Source organism: Nothoprocta perdicaria, unplaced genomic scaffold (assembly GCF_003342845.1).
Source record: "Nothoprocta perdicaria isolate Ctin4 unplaced genomic scaffold, notPer1 scaffold_122, whole genome shotgun sequence".
Taxonomy (NCBI): Eukaryota; Metazoa; Chordata; class Aves; order Tinamiformes; family Tinamidae; genus Nothoprocta; species Nothoprocta perdicaria.
This window is the reverse complement of record NW_020454339.1, coordinates 1,317,443-1,337,386: the sequence shown is the minus strand read 5'-3', so window position 1 is coordinate 1,337,386 and position 19,944 is coordinate 1,317,443. Positions and strand designations below refer to the sequence as shown.

The 19,944-nt window shown below is 34.5% G+C and overlaps 1 protein-coding gene across 1 annotated transcript in view; it reads right to left on the bottom strand.

Annotated features, from left to right (window-relative positions):
- Nucleotides 1-19,944, bottom strand: part of CNBD1 (cyclic nucleotide binding domain containing 1) — a 164,204-nt gene that overhangs the window by 65,526 nt on the left and 78,734 nt on the right. The gene's annotated exons all lie outside the window — the stretch shown is intronic.

Genomic DNA, 19,944 nt, shown 5'->3' with positions numbered 1-19,944 from the left:
TCTTAACATCCCATGCCAGATTCAATTCCAATTTTGCCTTAGCTTTCCTTGTTGCATCCCTGCATTCCCTGACAATGTTCCTGTATTTMTCCCAAGTGGCCTGTCCTTTTTTCCACATTCTATATATTGCTTTCTTCTGCTGGAGTTTTGCCAGGAGCTCYCTGCTCATCCATGCAGGTCTCCTGCCCCCTCTGCCTGACTTCTTACGCAGAGGGATGCACTGYTGCTGGGCATGGAGGAAATGCCGCTTGAAAACTAACCAGCTCTCCTGGGCCCCTCTTCCTTCTAGAGCCCTAGCCCATGGGATCTTTCCCAGCAGGTCTCTGAAGAGGCTAAATTTGGCCCTCCTRAAGTCCAGCGTRGCAAGGCTACTTACTGCCCTGCCTCCTCCTCGTTGGATCTTGAACTCCACCAGCTCAGATGAATAGAGTAGATCTTAATTCCACCAATTTTAGGAGATTTTGTGTTTATTCATTTGCTGCTAGGAACACAGGAATAAAAAATGCAAAACAGTACTGAGAGATGGCACGTACTACATTATCCAGTGATCAGCAGAATAAAAAAGCAATAGAGATTAATCATTAAGCACATTATATTTTGTTACTGAAATTCTTTGAGTATTATTTTAGCAAAAAGAATTTAAATGCACTATTGGGTTTATTAACTTGCCTTGTTTTTKTATTGACATTCTGCTCACTTACTATCTTGTCTGTCATTAAAACAATCACTTAAAAGATAAATGACTGAACAACATATATATACAATTTGATATGCAGCTCTGCAAGCCTAGCACAGCAGAAGTGAACAGGGTTGGTAGAAAAAGTGGGAGAAATTAGCAGTTTAGAAAATAGAAATTCTACTTTCTCAAGGACCATAACAGATATCTTTAAGCAAAGTTACACTCATGTCTTCATAGTGTTCTGTATTCATTTTTTTTTAATCCACAACTCAATGRAATATCAATCTAACATCTATTCAGCTTCATCTATCTATAAAGTGCTAGTGGCCAAAATACATTTAAAAGGTCAAGGAACTTTAAACAATTGATAAGCAGAGAAAGAGCTTGGCTCTTTCCACTGGGTTGGAATGCAGTAACATAACCACATCCATCCCCTCTGCAGACACACTGCACCACTTTATTCAATTACCTAACCAAAGAAAAGCATTCAAGGACATARATCACTTTTTAGGTTGGGTCAGCACATCTGCTACCCCCATGGTTTGCTCCTGTGCTCTTTTGTCAGCGTAAAAATTAACACCATCCGACAGAAGAGTAACATTAAAAAGAAAAWAAAAATAGAAACAGGAAAAAATGAGACTATTTTCCTTTGAGGTTTATTACCTCCTTCTGTTTTTTTAGTAAGTCCATAGACTATTTTATAGCAAGTAAGGGGTCTTACTCACTCTCTTGCTTTACAAGTCTGACAGAACTTCAATATAAGTCAGGAAGACAGAAATGAATCCATAGTTCATCAAGTCCATGTCCTTAAAATTGGAGAAAAATCCATTACTTTTCTATCCTATCCCACTTTCTAAAAATGTTACACAGTATCCTTCTATTTTCACTAAATTTGTTTAAAGATCACCACTGTAACACCTTGGTATCTCTTTATTAGCAATAATTCTAGGTAGCAAGCATTGTGTCAAGCACTGTGTCCTCTAATGTCAGAAAGCTCAAGAGAGATACCAAGAAAGATGTATCTGTCAGATATTCAGTATCCTAAGCTGTTTTATGAGCACTGAAACAGACAGTGGCACATTCTGAAGCCTCTCAAGTATGAAATGGCCTTTTTTATTTCTATCCTTATGAGTTAGTTTCTGTTTCAAAAATTATAGAAAAATAATTAAACTTTAAAAGAATTACTCCCTCTTAACACATTTTCTAAGTCCTTTGTGTGTCATTCCTAGTGATTACTTTACAATAAAATCATTTTCTGTTCAGAAACTGTATATCATGGATATGATTATGCTTTGTGTGATTTATGATAAATTAAATTGTAAAAGAGTCAGCAGAAACTCAGTGATCTAATTTAGCCTTATGTCTAATAACTGAGAAGGTAGGAAGGACTATAATATGCTTCACAGCTCATGATGCTTAAACACAAGAGAGAGATCCCCAAAGTTGGGGACAGAAGAAAGCACCTATCACTGCTTTTCAGTTAGAAGCTAGAAATTAATTGTGGCTATCTCTGAATACAATTTGCTATTATATATTTGTATATTATGCTGCCTCATTACTCTGTACACTCAATTTCAACATTATCATAAAAGAGAAAATTTGGGGGAAAAAATCATCTTTTTTTTTTTTAAAGGTAAACCACGGACAAACAAAATTCCAGTCAAATTAATATTAAAGATAGTTGGAGAAAAGATTAAATACTTATATGCAATGTTGTATGAAAAATCTAAGAAAATACATACCTTAAACACAGTTTCCAAAAGCATAAAAAGCAAAAGCTTTCATAGGAAATTAAAGAAAGCTAAGAGGAATAAAAAGACATATTTAAAAAACCGAAGTCATTTCTAAATAGGACAAATAAGAAGACTGTTAATTCTAAGTGAAATAAAAAATGACAGTATCATGTGCCAAATGATTTTCTGCTTGCAATGCTTTTTTTTTTTTTGCCCTTTTTTTTTTTTTTTTTCCTCTCCAGAAATGACAGAATCAGGATATCAGCTAGAGACAAAGAAGCTGTATCTACATTAGCAGATTTTAGTTTGGATCAAGAGCGCAGTTTTGAAATAAATCTTACTCTCTGTGGGCACAATGCCTTAGGTGCCTCTCTACCAATAAGGACCTTTCACTTGCAATTTCGTTGCCTGCCTTTCACCTGCTGCTCTGTTCCCTTTCATCCAAGCTGTCATGGCAGTGTTTTSCAAAGTTTCTGTGGTTCTCATGCTCTTATTATCACGGCCTTGCAGCTGCAAAACCTGGTATTAATGTTACAGACAGTAGGAAGGGGGGTCAACTGTCGCTGGCAGGTCCTTCCTTCTACTCTACAGTTGTAGCTTCTGAAATAGGATTTACATTTGATGTTGCTCCTAAGAATATATGTACAAATTGAACACAAATAGCATACAATATCTACCGCTAATGAAAATGTGTTCTAATCAGCACTGATAGCATTGTAAGCAGAAATGGGATGGAGCTCAACTATCCTGGTGAAAAATGTATAGTTACCATGATAAAAAAACTATATATTTTATATAGTTTTATATGCATAGTTTTATAGAAAAAATATAAGGTTAGCATAACAAAAGTAGTACAGTGGGCCACTCCAGCACTGTAGAAGGTACTGGGGAGAGATGTTTGCCTGGAGACTTTTCAATCACTTCCTCTCCCTGCTGGCCACTGGCAAGAATTTTCTCGCTCCCATTTTTCTCTCTCTATCCCTTTGTTTTATTCATCTCCAGAGGAACTCCTCACCATTTGAGCATGAGCTATGAATCCTATTAATATATCTTTGCTCATAGGAACCTCTATGAATATCCTTTGTTTCACGTTGAGGAGTCACTTTGAAGTACATGAACTGGGTTCCTTTCAGATGAAACTAAACTGGAAGGAAGTGCACCTAACATGCACCAAATGTTTATTCAGCTCACGGGAACAGGTGATAGCTAGTCTGAAAAACCTATTTTAAATTTAATAAATAAATAAATAAATAAATAAAACGTATTTTGAAATGTGGATAGTAGAGAAGCTGGTTCTCAGCATCATTCCTTGGAGAAGAGGAACTGTGGAACAGTCTCAAACTGATTTGTCAGTAGAAGAGGATTTAGAACAGAGGGAGTAGTAACAAACTGCCAGGACCAGATGGTATTCACCCAAGAGCTCAAAAGTACTCAGATGTGAAATTGCTGAACTACTATCTGCTGTGTATAACATCACTTAAATCAGACTCTGAGCTGGAAGGTAGTAAAAGTGACACAAACTGTTCTAGGGAAAATCCAAAAAAAAGTCCAAGAAGTCTGACTTCTGTAACAGAGGAGTGGAAATAAGGAATAGAATGAGGAGATATATATGTAAACACATATAGTGTTTAGCAGTTTTTAACTTTAGCAGTATGTTTAGCAGTTTTTAACTTAGAAAAGTGTAGTCTTACCTCAAATCTATTACTTAAAGAGCAGATAGATGAAAATATTGTGTTCAATGAAGTGTATTCAGATTTTCAAAAAGATGTCAAGTTTTTCTTCACTAAAGGCTCTTAAGAAAATTAAATCATTGTGAGATAAGGAGAAAGTCCTTTTAAACTAATAACTGTGATGAAACAGAAAGAAAAAAAAAAAAAAACTGTTAGTCTTTATACCAGAGAAAGGGTTGTCCAAAAGGATGTACTGGGACTCAACATATGCATGAATAATCCTGGAGGAGAGATCAAAAGTGAAGCAACAAAGTTGGCTGATGAAATAGAAGTACTTACAATAACTGAGTCTAAAACTATTTTTTAAAAAATGTGGAAGAATCTCATAAATTTGCATATGGGATGAATATACAGTCAGTGACATTTTATGACATTTAATAGGAAAGAATGCATACAAAAATAATAAAATATTCAATCAAAACAGCAATGTYTACATTAACTACTAATACTCAAATAAAAAAAGAAAAGAGAGGCTTTTAGAGGCTTCATAGCCTAAAATATTCTGAGGAAAAATATTCTCATTATGATAAAACCTTTTTTGAAACAACAGAGGCAGGAAGCTAGTTAGAGCTTTGGAGACATTGATAAAGAATCAAAGGAAAAACATGTTCTTCATAAACTGCAGGTCAGTGCTAAACAGTGCTAAACAGTGTCTAAAAAAGCAAATAAAAAGCTAAGAATTATTATAAAAAGAGTTCAAAACAAAACAGCAAACATTACAGCACAACAGTGTAAATGCCTGGTCTACTGAAATCCTGAACACAGTGTACAGTTTTASTGAGAAAAGATAATGTAGTATATAGATAACATACACAGAATAGAGGTGAGAACAAATAGAGTTACGAAAACACTTCTGAAATGCATTAAATAAGCTGGCATTTTTAATTTAAACAAAAAGATATTTATGGAGTGAAATAAAATAAATCTATAAAATCATCTGTGGTATAATGAATTCACTGGAAATTATTTTTCTACTATTTCTTACTAGTCAACATGTAGAAGACACAAAATGAAATGATTAGGTTGTGGACTGAAAACAAAAAGATGTCTGTTTTCACCATATTCAATTAAGTTTCAAAATTAGTCAGGGGCCAAAAATTTAACGTGGTTGCAAGAGTACTTAGATTTTGTAATGTGAAGGCATAGAAGGCAAAAGAAGCTACAAATTCTTATCATAGTCCATTGACAAAGCCAGAAAGAAAACTCAGCTTGCAGGAATCCCTGGACAAGTCACCATCTGATAGAYCATAACAAAATCCACATTTGTGAAGAGATGTATTCTTCCCTTCACTGTTCAGGCTGTTAAGTTTGGGATTTTTTTATTTTCCACAAGAAATGTACCTTACTTCTAAGGTCCATTTGAAATATACATTAAAATAAGCCAGTAATTTAAATTACATTCTTGTAATCCACTGTTTGCATAAAAAAAGAGCTTCCACAAGGGACTATAAACAAGTTTTAAAAACTCAACTAATGATTGCCCACCACTTTATGAAATACAGCTATTATTAATACATGCCAACGCAATTGTTCAGAAATGTCTGCATTCCACTGTAAAATGATTGCACAGACATTATGTCAGTGAAGAGAAGCAGAGGCACCATTGTTTATGTTTAAATTGATGAACAAAGAATAATTTGCAAAGATACTATAATAAGGATAGCATTCTGTTATTCATTCATGAATGGATTTCCTTCTGAGCTAATGCACTGGAGTGTCTGTGTTAAAGTTAATGATTTGGGCATCTAAACTATATTCTTCCTTTTAGTTTTATAATACTCTGAGTTGAAACCATTTTTTTTTTAGCATCAGTCTTGCATATATTTCTAAAGAATGATTTAAAAAAATCAGTCTATGCGGTTACAAACTTTCTAATAAAAACTGATTCTTTTTTTGAGATAAGATTCTGCTGAAAGTGCTTAGCTAAAAAAAGTCTGTTCAGATTGTTAGTCTTCTACCAGAAAATGATATGTTAATATACTGGACTTCATATTTCACCTCAGCTGCAGGATTTTCCCTTAGAATATAGCATTTTATGATTCATCTAGAATTGTGGTTAATATACCCTATTTTCAAAGGTTTTGYTACACTACTTAGTAGTGTAACACTTAACAAGAATAATTAAGTTGTTTATAGAGACATATATTAGGCCACCCAATATATTTTAAATTATACTGCTAACCAAACACAGAAAAGTGTCCTGAAAAAATAGATCTTTCAATTCTGCTTCAAGTGGAAGCTATGGCATACAGGCATTTGTATCTGTCACCTAAATTTCAAGACTCATCATTGATCTATTGTAGGAAAAGTCATTGGTCTCTAAGGACCACTTGCCTTGAAGGAAAAATTATTATTTTTTTTTCCCCAGTGAAAATGTTGCTGCATGTTCAACTATCCTACTTAAAAAAATGTTTGTAAAGAACAATATTTATTTAAAATGTAGGGTGTATGTTCCATTTTAAACATGGGATATGGTTCCCTACTCCACTCACTTCAGCATCAGTATTAAATTAAATGCCAAAAGAGCAATTATGATATCTTAGACATGAATAATGCTGGAAAATTCACTAAATTTTTATGATCTTTCAGTCAACTGGATCTTCCTGAGATAAATAATTGCCTATCCAGTATTTCAAGTTTGTAATGGAGGTAATTGAAGAAGGTATCGTTTGGTGTGGGACTCTGATTAGCTGACATGACTAAGCAGGGAATCACTGAATTAATTAACTGAAAATATTAAAGGAAATGCTTCTCACCTGACATGTTGACACTTAGAAAGGAGAGTGGGGAGGATATAAATGTAGGGAAAGAAAGTCTATGTAATTTGAAGGAGAATTCAAGGAAAACAGAGAGACCCCTGGATTCTATCAGTGATTCATTCAGACAGGAGATCAAAGAGTGTTCATAAGCCCAGGGAAATCAAAGCAAAAAGAACACTGGAATATTTTTATCAGTTTGTCTCTATCTGCATAAGTCTTTCAGTGGCTAAAACAAGTGATTATGAAATGTTTAATAGGCATTTGTGTTTCTTAACTACTGCCTGAAGAGTTGAATTTAAACTAAAGCTGAAATTTCTACGAATTCTGCACGAAGGTGCAGAAGGCAGAGCACATATGYCAGTGTTGAGAGAGTGAAGAGCGCAGGACTCGGAAAAGCTGAGACCTGGCAGCACAGTTGTGATTGGACATCTAATTGAGAGAGTTGTTGCCAGGGCTATAACAGACAGCATGAGTCTTTTTGATCACTGTTCATCAGATAACTAATAAGTATAAATCTTGACATGCAAGAGGTTCTCTAAAGCTCCTTTGATGCAGTACTATATCCTGTCAACAGCCGTTAAGTACAAGTTCCCTTTGAAATCAATGATATATTGTGATTAAACACTAATGACATAATATGGTCTATAGAAAACAAATGTCTGCTTTGAAAGATTAGACATGCATTCAAATACCTGGTGCCATTCATGCCTTGCAGAAATTACAGACAGCTTTCCTGGAAGATCATAAATTCCATTTGTTTGCTTATCTTGATATTATTACTAAGGAAAACTATACAAAAGTAAAATCTTTTTTGATGAAGCTATCTCAGTTCTCACAACTAAGTGTATCACTGCCAGACGTGGTGTTCACATGTGACAATATGCACATTCASAGAGCAAATAGTTCGGATGACAGATTTGTGTCTTTCATTTCAACCTGATGAATACTTTACCTCTCTTTTCTTCATAACAGTTTATATATATGAAGTTTTTTGAAGAAATTCTTGAAGCATTATGTGGGTGTTCTTTACATCCCCCACTCGTGTATATTGCCCTTTTTGCCATAATACCCAAGAACTTCATGAATAAAGTCAACCACCAATCATTCTTATACGTAAGTATGATGCCATCTTCTCCATTTTTTGATATACAAATATATACGTAATTGGTTGCATTACAGTTTTCAGACTACATACTAGCTGCAGTTTATTTTCAGAGGCTTAATGGGGTGAAGTTTGAGGGGTCCTGGGAGCAGTAGCAATAGCACAGGGTAGCAGTTAGGAAGAAATTGCACTTTCACATTTTCCTTCYGTCTAAGACACCTCTCCCACATCCAGCATGTGGAGCAGCTTCTCCTCTCTTTCCTCAGCTTTCACTCAAATAAGGGAAAGCAGCATCCCAGGCTGTTCCAGAGCCATAATTTGGAGGCTGTTTGCCACTGATCTGAGGAACTGCTTRTAGTGTGGTGGCAGTAGAGCACAAAGGGAGCTCCACAAATGCAGCTCTACAAAAGGAGCTGCTATGGACTTCAATTCCACTCCGTCAAATTGCTGGAATCCTGAGCATGCTGGGTGCATCTGAGGTAACCATTTTGCATTGCACGGATGATTTTTATTCTGTGTTACAAATCATTACATTACATGGGATTTTTCTCTGGCATATGGGAGTTCTAAGGATACCTGAGACATTCATAAAGAGAATTGTAGTTGAGGCTGGAGAAGACCTTTGGAAATCATCTGGTCCAACCTTTTTTCAAAGCAGAACTGACTCTGAAATCGGATCAGGTTCTTCAAAACCTTATCCATATGAGTTTTGAACATATTCAAAAAAGGTGACTCTAGTATGTGTTTGTACAACTTTTTTCTAATGCTTATCTCTCTCACTGTGGAGATTTTTTCTGTATAGCTAACTTCAATTTCCATTTCTGCAGTTCTGCTGTCTCTAATTCTATCACTGTGTGCCTCCAAGCAGTCTGATTTTATCTGACTTATCAGATAGCTGAGGACAGTATGAGATGCCCTGTTTAGCTTTCTCTTCTCCAGACTGAACACATATAGTTCTCACAGTTTCTCATATAATCTGTACTACAGATCCCTGACCTTCATGATCAACCCCTGCTAGACTTGCTCCTAGTCAGCAACATATTTCCTGACATGGATACTCCAAAACTTCTACTGTTGCATGCAGTGTGTGGTTACCTTTTATTCCCAGAAATGAAAAGCATTTTGATTTGTAGGTCAGAAAAAAATCACCTTGTCCTATTTTTGCAGAAAGAGACCCTGTGTTTTGAGGCTACTTGGTCTGAACTAGCTGCACTGGACCAAAGGCACTATCTTTCCCCTCATAAGTGTATAACTCTGAAGGATATTTATCACTATTTCCTTGACAGAAACAGTCATTTGTATGGAATAGTAAAATATTATACCTGAAGCCTGGCAGAAAAAAATAAAGCATATTGKACCAATAGAGTAAAGCTAAATAAGTAATATGTTATTGATCTGGACGATGGCTTAGACCTCTAACATCTACCATGGTAACATCAGAGACCATAATGCAGTAACACCTGCACAGATGATCTATCAGAGGATAGATCATTTAAGAAAAATCGTAAAAAACATAAGCAGCAGATTAAAAGAAAAATGTATGACAGCAAATTCAATAAACGAGAATAATAATCTTAGTGGAAGAAGTTTCAACTAAATATTATTTAGAATCAAAGTTTCATGTATTTTAACTGTTGTTCAAGGTCACTGTAGGTATGCCTGCTAATCTTGAATGAGTCTCAGCCATCAAAAAGCTTGTATATCATCATAATTTGTTAGAACAAACATATACATTCTATAAATTATTATCAATACTTAGGCATTTACTTTTGTCAATTATATTTATTTTAGCTAAGGCTTAAAGTATCATTAAGCCACACCTAGATTCACTGCCACCAACTGGTAGAACAAACATTCCTGTCTTATTCTAGGGACAAATCCTACAATCATGGATTTATTGCAATTGCTCCTGTTTCAGACTAAGTCTGAAACAAATACAATACTTCACTAACACTGCATACACATGCTATGGCTTCTCTCAGCAGTGGAAAATTGTTAAAAATTGGTAACTTAAGGCTGAAATCTGATTCTTACGAGAAAAAAAATAATCACAACATTTAGTGAACAGAACTACTMTAGAACCACAATGCACATTTTAAAGACTAATGAATTAAATGCCAATGTCTATGTGAAGTACAGAAGCCAGCTTCTTCCTCAGGAATATCCAACAGATCTGAAGAGAAATGAACCATAATTCAAATGCTAATAGTTTTCCACCGAGAAATATATATAAGGAGGGTGTACAGAGAATATGACATTTATACTTAGACAAACCTCATCCAAGAACATCTTTAAGCATAATGGTAATTTTACAAAAAAAATTTACCTTATTAAGTGATTATAAAAATAAATCAATCCATTTCTGATATTTCCAGAAATAGTACCTATTGTAATATAGTGGTATAAATAGTCCTAATTTATGAATTATAGTTCAATYATCCTTTGAATTTTATATTAATTTCCGAGTTCCTGCCCTGACATGTGAGCCAACTTAAAACAAAAGGAAATTAAGACRATTCAGGCTTTAGATCAGAGCAGAACTTACTACTTTTGCAAGAATACAATAAGTTAGTTAACATACAGCCAATTTTGTTAGTAAATCTCTAAGCTCATTACAAAAGGGATAACTCACCCTATTTATGGTAGAATGGATTGCTAGGAATACAACATGGATTTTTTGAATCCATCTGAAAAAGCTTGCCCTCCCCCTTCCAATCTCCAAGAATAGTTCTTTGGCCCATGTAAAATACATGGAAAATGTTAGAACAGTGTAACCCATATATAAAGCTGCAGAGAGCTATTATCATTCTTTTTTTTTGTGACACCCACAAAGGCTAAACTTTGATTATGTGTAGGCAGTTGATCCAGTTCTATTTTTAAGTAATTAATATATAGATGGATTTTGAGTTCTGAATTGTAGCTCTCTTTGTCCTGGATAGGTCCAAAGATAGTAGCACAAAGCCTGGTTTCTACCATTCTTTGTGCCCAATTTGGATTTTCCTATGGAGCAACAACAGTCAGTGAAAAACTTCTGAATTCTGAGTTCTAGAATGTGGGCACAAATAAAATCTTTCAGCAATATTTCCTTAGACCTTTAAATAAAAACAAGTGAGTAATGTGGAGCTTGTTTCAAAGCTAAATTAGATCTAACAAGGTGACTGAATAATATGATGAAGAAATGTCCCCTGTCTGAACTTCACAGCCTCTAGAGAACTCTAAACCTGGAAGTCAGTCTGCAGTGATAGTGTGTGTATATATATATATATGTATATATGTATATGTATGTATAATATAGGTATGCAAGAAAAAAAATGAAAAAAAGTTTAAATATTGCAAAAGTTACATGAAATAAAAATGAGGCCAGAATTGAGGTAAAAAAACCTTATTATCACAATATATTGGAGTTTTAATCCATCCAAATTCTAGAATGTGAGAAAACTGCCTAATAGAGATTAAAACATGAATGAGAAAGGAAATTGCATTTTGGGTTCATGCATACACTGTTTGATAGAGCTAGAGCTTTAAAGTAGTGCAGAGTTGCATTTTGCCAACTATGTGTCAGAAATGTATGAAAAGTAGGATGACTTCACTCAGCTGTCCATAAGACTGCAGCAGTCAGCCAAAAAAAGATTTTAAATTAATACCATGACCATTGTATGAGATATAGCATGTGTCAAACGTAACAAAATTTCTACATTTCTCTACAGGTATCAACAGCTAATTTTTAATATTGCAAGATGCCATATGGGATGCAGTTTATAATACGTATGCTTAATTCTCCATTCATTTTCCTATCATGCTTCCTGAAATGGACATTAATTAAAATATAATGTCAAATACTAAAGTGACTGAACATCTGAAATATTCATTCAATTTTTTTTTGAGTTCTTAGCACSTTTTAGAATTAGCTCTAAAGACCAAGCTGTAAAATGGAAAAAAAGTGATGTTTACTGAACTTCCCTTTGATATTACGATATATGCATTATATGCATACAGAAGAAGTGGGGAAAAGGCAGAATAAAACAAAAATCACTAGCAGACTTTACAGGTTTTCTTTCCTTTCTTTCTTTCTTCCTTTTTTCCTTTCTTTCTTTCTGTTTCTTTTTTTTTCTTTTTCTTTCCATGTATATCATATTACTCTTAGTGCCACTTTATAGCTGTAAATATGTACTGTGCAGTCATAAGCAGTTCCGAATAACATCATACTTTAAAAAAATCCTCTGAGGAACAATAGCTGCCTCCTGTTGCTCACAGAAAAGAACAGGTAATAATTTAATACAAGCCATAAATWATAAATTTGCTCTTCTTGAGCAGTGAACTGACAAGGCAAAAAGCTACCACTTCTTTTTTCCGTTCATAATGTCGAGGACAGGCACACATATATGTAAGAGCAATAGAGCAGTGCTCTAAAGCTGGAACTTAAGTGGGGACTTCTTATCAGCATGCCACAGAGACTCTTGCCACAACATACTCAACTCAAAGAGTGCCCAGGGTCGGTAGCTGCATACTAGTTATTTGAGGTTGGAAATTTTCATTGTTAGAAATCTCATTGCTAGAGGGGGATTTTGATTCAGTYCACAGTTATAAAGGAATGGAAATCATCCTCTGTGGCTTAATGATTCTATCTGAGACCTGCATTTACTACAGTAGATAACTGTTCTGTTTTCTTGTGCATATGAAAAAAAAAGAATAAAAAACCCTTTAATCCTACCTTATATTATAGTCAATAGGAGCTCACTAAGGATTAACTGCTTTTGATTGCTGAAAAATACATGTGACCTGCTCACATCGTAAATCAATCTACCAAATAGCATTCAATAATATGAGGTGGTATTTTCCAACATGGTTTGGAATTAAGACAGAAAGCTACTGTCAGCAAAATTTTGGGCCCTGCTGTGTTGGATTCATTAACTTTAAGGCCATTCTTTGACAGTCAAAGAGTGAAAGAGAGGGGCTGGGGAATAGCAGCAGACCCCTCAGATTTCAAAGGGAGGAATGATTTGCATTAAACAATTTAACTGAGGGAAAAAATGCATCTAGTTAGGAGCAAACATGAGAAACAAGGAACAGCTTCACTTATAGAAGCAAATTTGAGGTAGAAAAGTTTTTTTGATAATGAAAAAATAACATAAAAATAGAATTTTTTATTATTTAAAAAGCTCAGTTTTCACTCAGTTAATATATGTGCCACACAGTCACACTTTAATAAGAATTACATACATAGTCACAGATGTATACATACTTAAAAAATCAAGGCACATTGTTTAACTTGTAAGAAATAAAGGCCTGACATTGGAATTGCAGACTCCAGAGAAAATTCTGGTTGATAATGGTAAGGAATTATAATAAAACACTCCAAACCATCATGGGCACATCTAGTGTCTTTTTCAGAAAGTTTGTTTTATTTCAAAAGTGTTTTTAAGACACAGACATCCTGGTGGTTATGTTTGTTCACCCCGACTCCAAACTTAATTTTCAGCATCCTTGAAATGACTGTAAAATATACCTGCAGGTCCAACACATAATGGGTAATTCTGTCCATGAAAGGATATTGGGTTGTGGCTGTAATTTGGCCACAGATTCTGTCTTCTGACCACACAGTATTACAAGCTAAGGAGATTGCCAGAGCGTTTATCACCTGTGAATATTCTCTATTCTGGAAGACTTCCCAGGGATTGGATCAACCCGGCTGCCAGTTCCCTCATGCTTTGGCTCTGCCAACTTTCTAAAGAAGGAATTAGTGTGACTTTTACATAATTGCAAGAGCCAGAGTTCTACTGCAGTACAAACCAAAGATAAGAGAAAACAGGGCTGTTGGAAACTCTTCACATTTTATATATCTTCTCATTTTGCTATACCTATCACTAAAAGGATAAAGCTCTCCATTTTTCTTTTTCACACAAGAATTTTGTCTAATTTCTGAGCTAATTCACTTGCTTAAATTCTGATACATATTAAATTCTAACTGGCTTGGATAACAAAGGATCCCAACCTAAAATCACATTTTCTCTGGAACTTTCTACGTGACCCTTGCACATAAGAATTCCATACAATGAATTTAAAGCTAAGCAATGCCATATTTCTCTTTTTCAGGGACAGGGAAATGAAGAGGAAAAAAAGGTAAGAGACAAGTAAAAGGGGTCAATGATCAAGGAGAAGGCATCACTTCTCCTTTCTAAAACAATCCAAAGCTTATCTTGTGAAGCATCCCCATAATGCTTTCCATTTACAAAGATATACAAATTGGGCTAAATTTTGAGAGGCCTGTGCAGGACACTTTTTCCACTATTTTGCTTATTTCCTAGCTTCTGTGTGGAGTTACGTATTAATGTTTTAAAAATATTTATATTTTTCAGTTCTATAAATCTATAGATTTATATCATCTCATATCTTAAAAATCAATAGAAATGTGTAAGAATAAGGATATAAGGTCTATTAAAAGCTATAGAAACAGATTTTACAAAACTCTTGCAATTCTTATGATATTATTTTTTCTGCTTTAAACTGTAAATACCAAATACAAGCTCAATTTATATCTTTGTTTTCTGTGTCTCTCTTWTTTTCCTCATCCCCTGCATCTATCCTACCCTTTCATTAGAATCTTTCCTTATGGAAGAATGAATAATAGCAATAAAATCCAAACCATTTTTTTTTTTAATGTTCTTTAATAAGTCTCAAATCTCTTCAAAAACACAGAACTGTAAATAGGAAAACAGAATTTGAAAGGCCAAGTATATTTCCCAAAGCTATGACATAGTTTCAATTACAGGATGGAAAAAACAACCCATATTTCTAGTCACCATAGTTTAACAAGCATTTCACCAGAAGACGAGGCTAGCTGACAACTTCTTGTAGCCTTCACTTTAGAAAAGGCATTCAAATTCACAGTAATATTCCTCACACCACAGATGTTTAGGGAGAGTTTTTGCCTTTTTCCCTGCAGTCAAACTGTTCCTGGATTCATCACCTTCCCCTTCTACCTTAGGAATGTGAGGTATTTCAAATTAAAAACATCTCACAAAATCTTCTCAGCATGACAAATTCATAATCAGCTAAGCGTTTCTCAGACCCCRAGACATTCAGAAGTACTCAGCACATCATGTTAGAAATTTTAATGAGCATCATTAGGATAGACACTTATTCTAGTACATGCACTGCAGTCTGGAAACTATTGAATGAGGAGTTTATGATCCTTGTTAAGACTTCAGCAGCACATTTTTCTTATTGTGATTTTCATAACTTTAGAAGTGTTTCAAAACTTAGCTCAACATGTTACGAGTTAAGCTCGTAAAAGATGCTCTTGGGCTCAGTTCTTCTCAGTTATTCTTAGTCTTCTACTTTTTACATAAACATTTTTTCCTTGCTAATAATTATTTCTTAAGGAATCTTTCTTAAAATAATCCAGGACATTTGATAGTGTTGCATAATTTTAACTACTTGTTTCACAAAAAACATGTTTTAAATATTATAGTTACATTACTATATTGTTTTCCCAAAATATGTCAATTTATTCTGTGCTCATTACTTCAATTTTGACAGCTCCTTTCATGTGCAGTCCACTAAAATCCCTTATCAATTATTCCATTCAAGACTAAATAATATACATTGTTTTATCTTTCAGGTTTCAATTTCATCAACTAACAAAAAGATGTTCAAAATGATTAGAAAAAAACAGTTCATTATATCCTATTTTTGCAATAATTATCAATCAGCTAGAAAGACATAWAATGTCTCAGTGGATAATGATTAGCAAATATTTTCTAAGGAGGATTGCCATTAGTGGAATGTTATTCAATAACTACAAATTATTTAACATTACTGACAAATTTATAGTATTATCCTATACTCTTGAAATTAGGTTTCTTCTATAACTTTGCTTCACAAAGTAACTAATTAATGATTTAACCAAACACAATAATTCACTAACTGAATCCTTGTTACTGAAATACTTATTCATGTTATTGAAATGCTGGATTTAGAAGATGTACAACAACATCTGTTATAACAGGGTTTTGTTCTATTTTATCACCGTCTCAGAGCAAGTCTCTCTGGTTTCAACAGTCGCTTAATAAAATTCTGCTTACACAACTAGCAGGGAGGCACAAACTATAACAGTTCAGCTCTTGCTGAAAGAAATATCATATAAATATTCTTTTTATAAATAAATAAATAAGAACCATTCAACTATATCAATTTCCCTCACATTATAATTTTAAGTTTAAGGAAAATAATTTAAACTCCTATGTTTTAATGCTATTGTTTAAACAAAACAGCTAAGGGTTTGAACTCAAAGTAGTTATAGGAAAAAAAATTATATCAGCAGGAGCAGAAAATTGCTATTAGCTCCTGAATAGAATGAATGTGTCTGTACATAGATGTATAATATATCCTTATACAAACATTTATAGAATGACCTTGAAAGCCTGCTTTGGTGTCTAAAACAAAGGTAGAATATAAGCATATTTCAACATATTCAGAAAGATCTCACTCTAAGGGCTTCTGAACTCTGGACTGAAATCTGATGATGCCAGGGAATCAGAGTTCCTTCTTGCATGTTGCAGAAGAATCTAGCTTTGCTCGTAAAGGGACCTCAACATCTTACTTAGGAGAATTCTCCAAAAGATCCTAAAAGTGCCCAAGCATCTATTTAGAGGTACTGGTGGGACTATACAGCCTCTCAACTCACATCTAACAAATCTGATCTTTCCAATGCAATGAATGTTGCTTCATGATTTTTTGGGAGTGGAAGACTCTTTTGGGGTCTGCCACCACTCCAGACACCACTAACTATTCAGTGTATTCTCTGTTCTATTCTGACATTGATGTTTTAAACATCTCTGTTAACATTTTTATGCTACTATTACCATCTGACTGAAATGCTTGCCCCTCTTTGAAGGGTACTTTTGAAATACTCATTAAAGATGTATTTTTGCTGCCTAGATCTAAGCCAAAATCTGGTTAAAAATGAGACTCAGATTCTTGGGCTCTGATCCACAGGGATCAGCAAATTAAAATTTTGACMAAGCCTACCTATATTTTTAAGTAGATCTATCAAAGTCAACTTGCTACCACACAACATAACATGGCGTTTAAAAACTCCAGAAAAGAATGTGTGTATATATGTTACTGCTGGAATAAATGCAATGATGCTCAGGACTGGGAGTGGACCCTAGATGTCTCACAGCTTCTCTATCTGGTGGGACCCAAGAGCTTGCACTCATTGATATATAAACATATAGTGTCCACTGGAGCCAGTTCAGGTCTGYCAAGGCCTTGTTAATACACTTTGATGACTAGAGCTGTTTTTACTCAAGACATGGCAGCAAATAGCACTGACATGGAGCTGATGAGCCCTGCTGAAGCCAAGTGACCTGCAGCATCCATGCATCCATGCTGCCTGCATAAAGGATACTGGAGCACCGACTTCATGGTACTTTCATCCTGAAATTGTTGGGACTTTCATTTGCTACCAGACAGCAAAGTCCAATTCACTGACAAATTCAACCCATTCAGCCCCAGTTCACCAACTCAGGTGAATTGGGCACAAAGTGGCCCACTTGAAGTGGCAAAGGTGAAGTCGCACGAAGACTTGCAGTCAGATTAGCTGTTTTATATGTGAAAATTCAAGATTAAGGCAAATACATAGATTTGTGAGAGAACTTGCCATTTAAAATTGGAGTGTAAACAGTAAGTATTTTTTCATTCAGAGCACACATGATAGAGAACRTGATAGAGAATGTAGGTGGTTGATTATTCTTCATTCAGAATTTCTTTTGACAATTTTACTGTAGAATAGTGCAGATTATATGTATACATACACTGTATGTGTACAGTGCTGGTCAAACCTAGGTCTCATATAAGTGATAACCAGTATAGATATTTTGATTATATTGAGGAAGAAAAATCAAATTAGAAAACATTGTCTTATAGACAATAACTTAGAAGAAAAGGGTTACATTTTCAAGGATTTAAGTCTGACAAACAGAAAATACTTGTTTTGTCAGATGCAAGAAATTTTCTCAGCTCACAGCTTTTTAAATTTGTGTTAGAATTAAATATTTAAGGCGATACATAAATTATGCAGGAAAAAATCATAAAACTAAGCAGATCTATTTAGAGACAAATTTTCCTTTCTGGACTAGATTTCCACAGAGCATAGAATTAACAGAAAATGTATCTGGGAGGGACTTCAAGAGATTACCAAGCAAACTCATAATGAGGGACTCCGTTTTTACAAGATTTCAGCTCCCCCATGGACTGCTGAATAAGTGACAGAATCATTTAGCATCCTACAGTGTTAATGTCCCGATTTCCATCAGCTCACCAGCAAGCACTGTGAGCTCTTCCAAGAATTTCACCACTTATCTATCATGCAAAAGGTAATGGAGTGTGTTAGAAAATCTGGTCTTGGTCATGTGCAGTGAGTACTTCTGAAATTGTGTTATTAGTTTTCTTATTAGGATTAAGACTTTGAACTCTGCTTTATAGTGAAGGGGAAGCCAACAAAGTCACAACAAAAAGTTCGTGCCAATCTATATTGGTAGTAGTCCTCTGCAGGCTGCAACAGCTCCAGCCTTTTTTCATAGCCGTTATATCCAAAGCAAGGCAGATTAAGCTGGAGAAGTGCAGGGTGAAACTGAGAGATACAAAAGGCAAGAAAGAAAGGAAGAAAACTGAAGCRCTTAAAGCAGAGCAAGAAGATAAAATCTGCACATCTACTTAAAATAGCTCTATCTTCATTACAGAGTCCATAACGAGTACTTTACCAAATATCATAAAACAAAACCCACTGAACTGAACAGAAAACACAGTCAATGCTTGGAAAAATCTTTATGAATAGTTTTAAGTAAACACCAACCAAGGCTCCTCTGAAACACAAGTCCTCTTTCTTTCATACAATGGTGACATATGAAGAAATATTGAGTGGTCTGTATCCAGCACTGCGAGCAAATACATTGTTTTGCTCTAAAATAAAGATGTCCCTCTCTCCTGGCAAACCAGAAGTGGTACTTCATAATCTTGAGCAGTGACATCACTTTAGGGTTTTTAATAAGGCTCCGTAAGAAACATATTTAGAAAAAGCAAACACAGTTTTTCTAGCATTTCACAAGATGTTTTGTGGAACTATTATCAGAGAAAAAAACAATCAAAAAGATATTACTATTTTAACCAGAAGGTGCATTATATAATGCACAAGTTCTTAAAAATAAAGAATAAATTAATCATCTCATCACAAAAATCATGAGTCTATTGTATAGCTGACAAAATCTTCCGAGGTCTGTGAAACTCAGTGAGGTATTTCTGGTATTACAAAACCACAATAGTATTGTGAGAAAGTCAACAAAATAACAATTACCTTTTCTCGGTACCAAGTTTTTTCCATAAGAAGAATTTTCCATATGAAAAATATATTTTTTCCATAATTTATAATGTAAATCACTCTTGATGCAATCAAAACTCATTCTGTTGTATTTTAAGAAGTGTGGTCATGGAGATTTGATAGTTTTCCTTCATCTCTAAGCTCTACTCTATCTATTTTAAAACATATATCAAGGACACTTTCAATCTTCTTTTTCCAGGGTGAACAAATCCTTTTGTCTTTATTTTTTTTAGAATAACTCTGTTCCTTTATATCATTTTAGAAATCTATTTCCATGACCTCCAAATCAGGTACTCCAGAACCGCTGAAGGAGAGGGAGAATCTTTGTCAAAATAGAATAAATTTCCATAGAAAGAGCTTTTTCAGTTGGCTTGCTGTTGAAGTATGTAGTTCCCTCCACTGCTGATTTAAAGCCATTTAATTCATTTTTACATTCTCTAATTTGTTAGTTCTCTAGTCTAACATGAGCAATGTAATCACAACTGACCAGCAAATTATTTAACAGAATCACTGAATCACAGAATGGTTAAAGTTGAAAGGGAGCTCTAGAGATCATCTAGT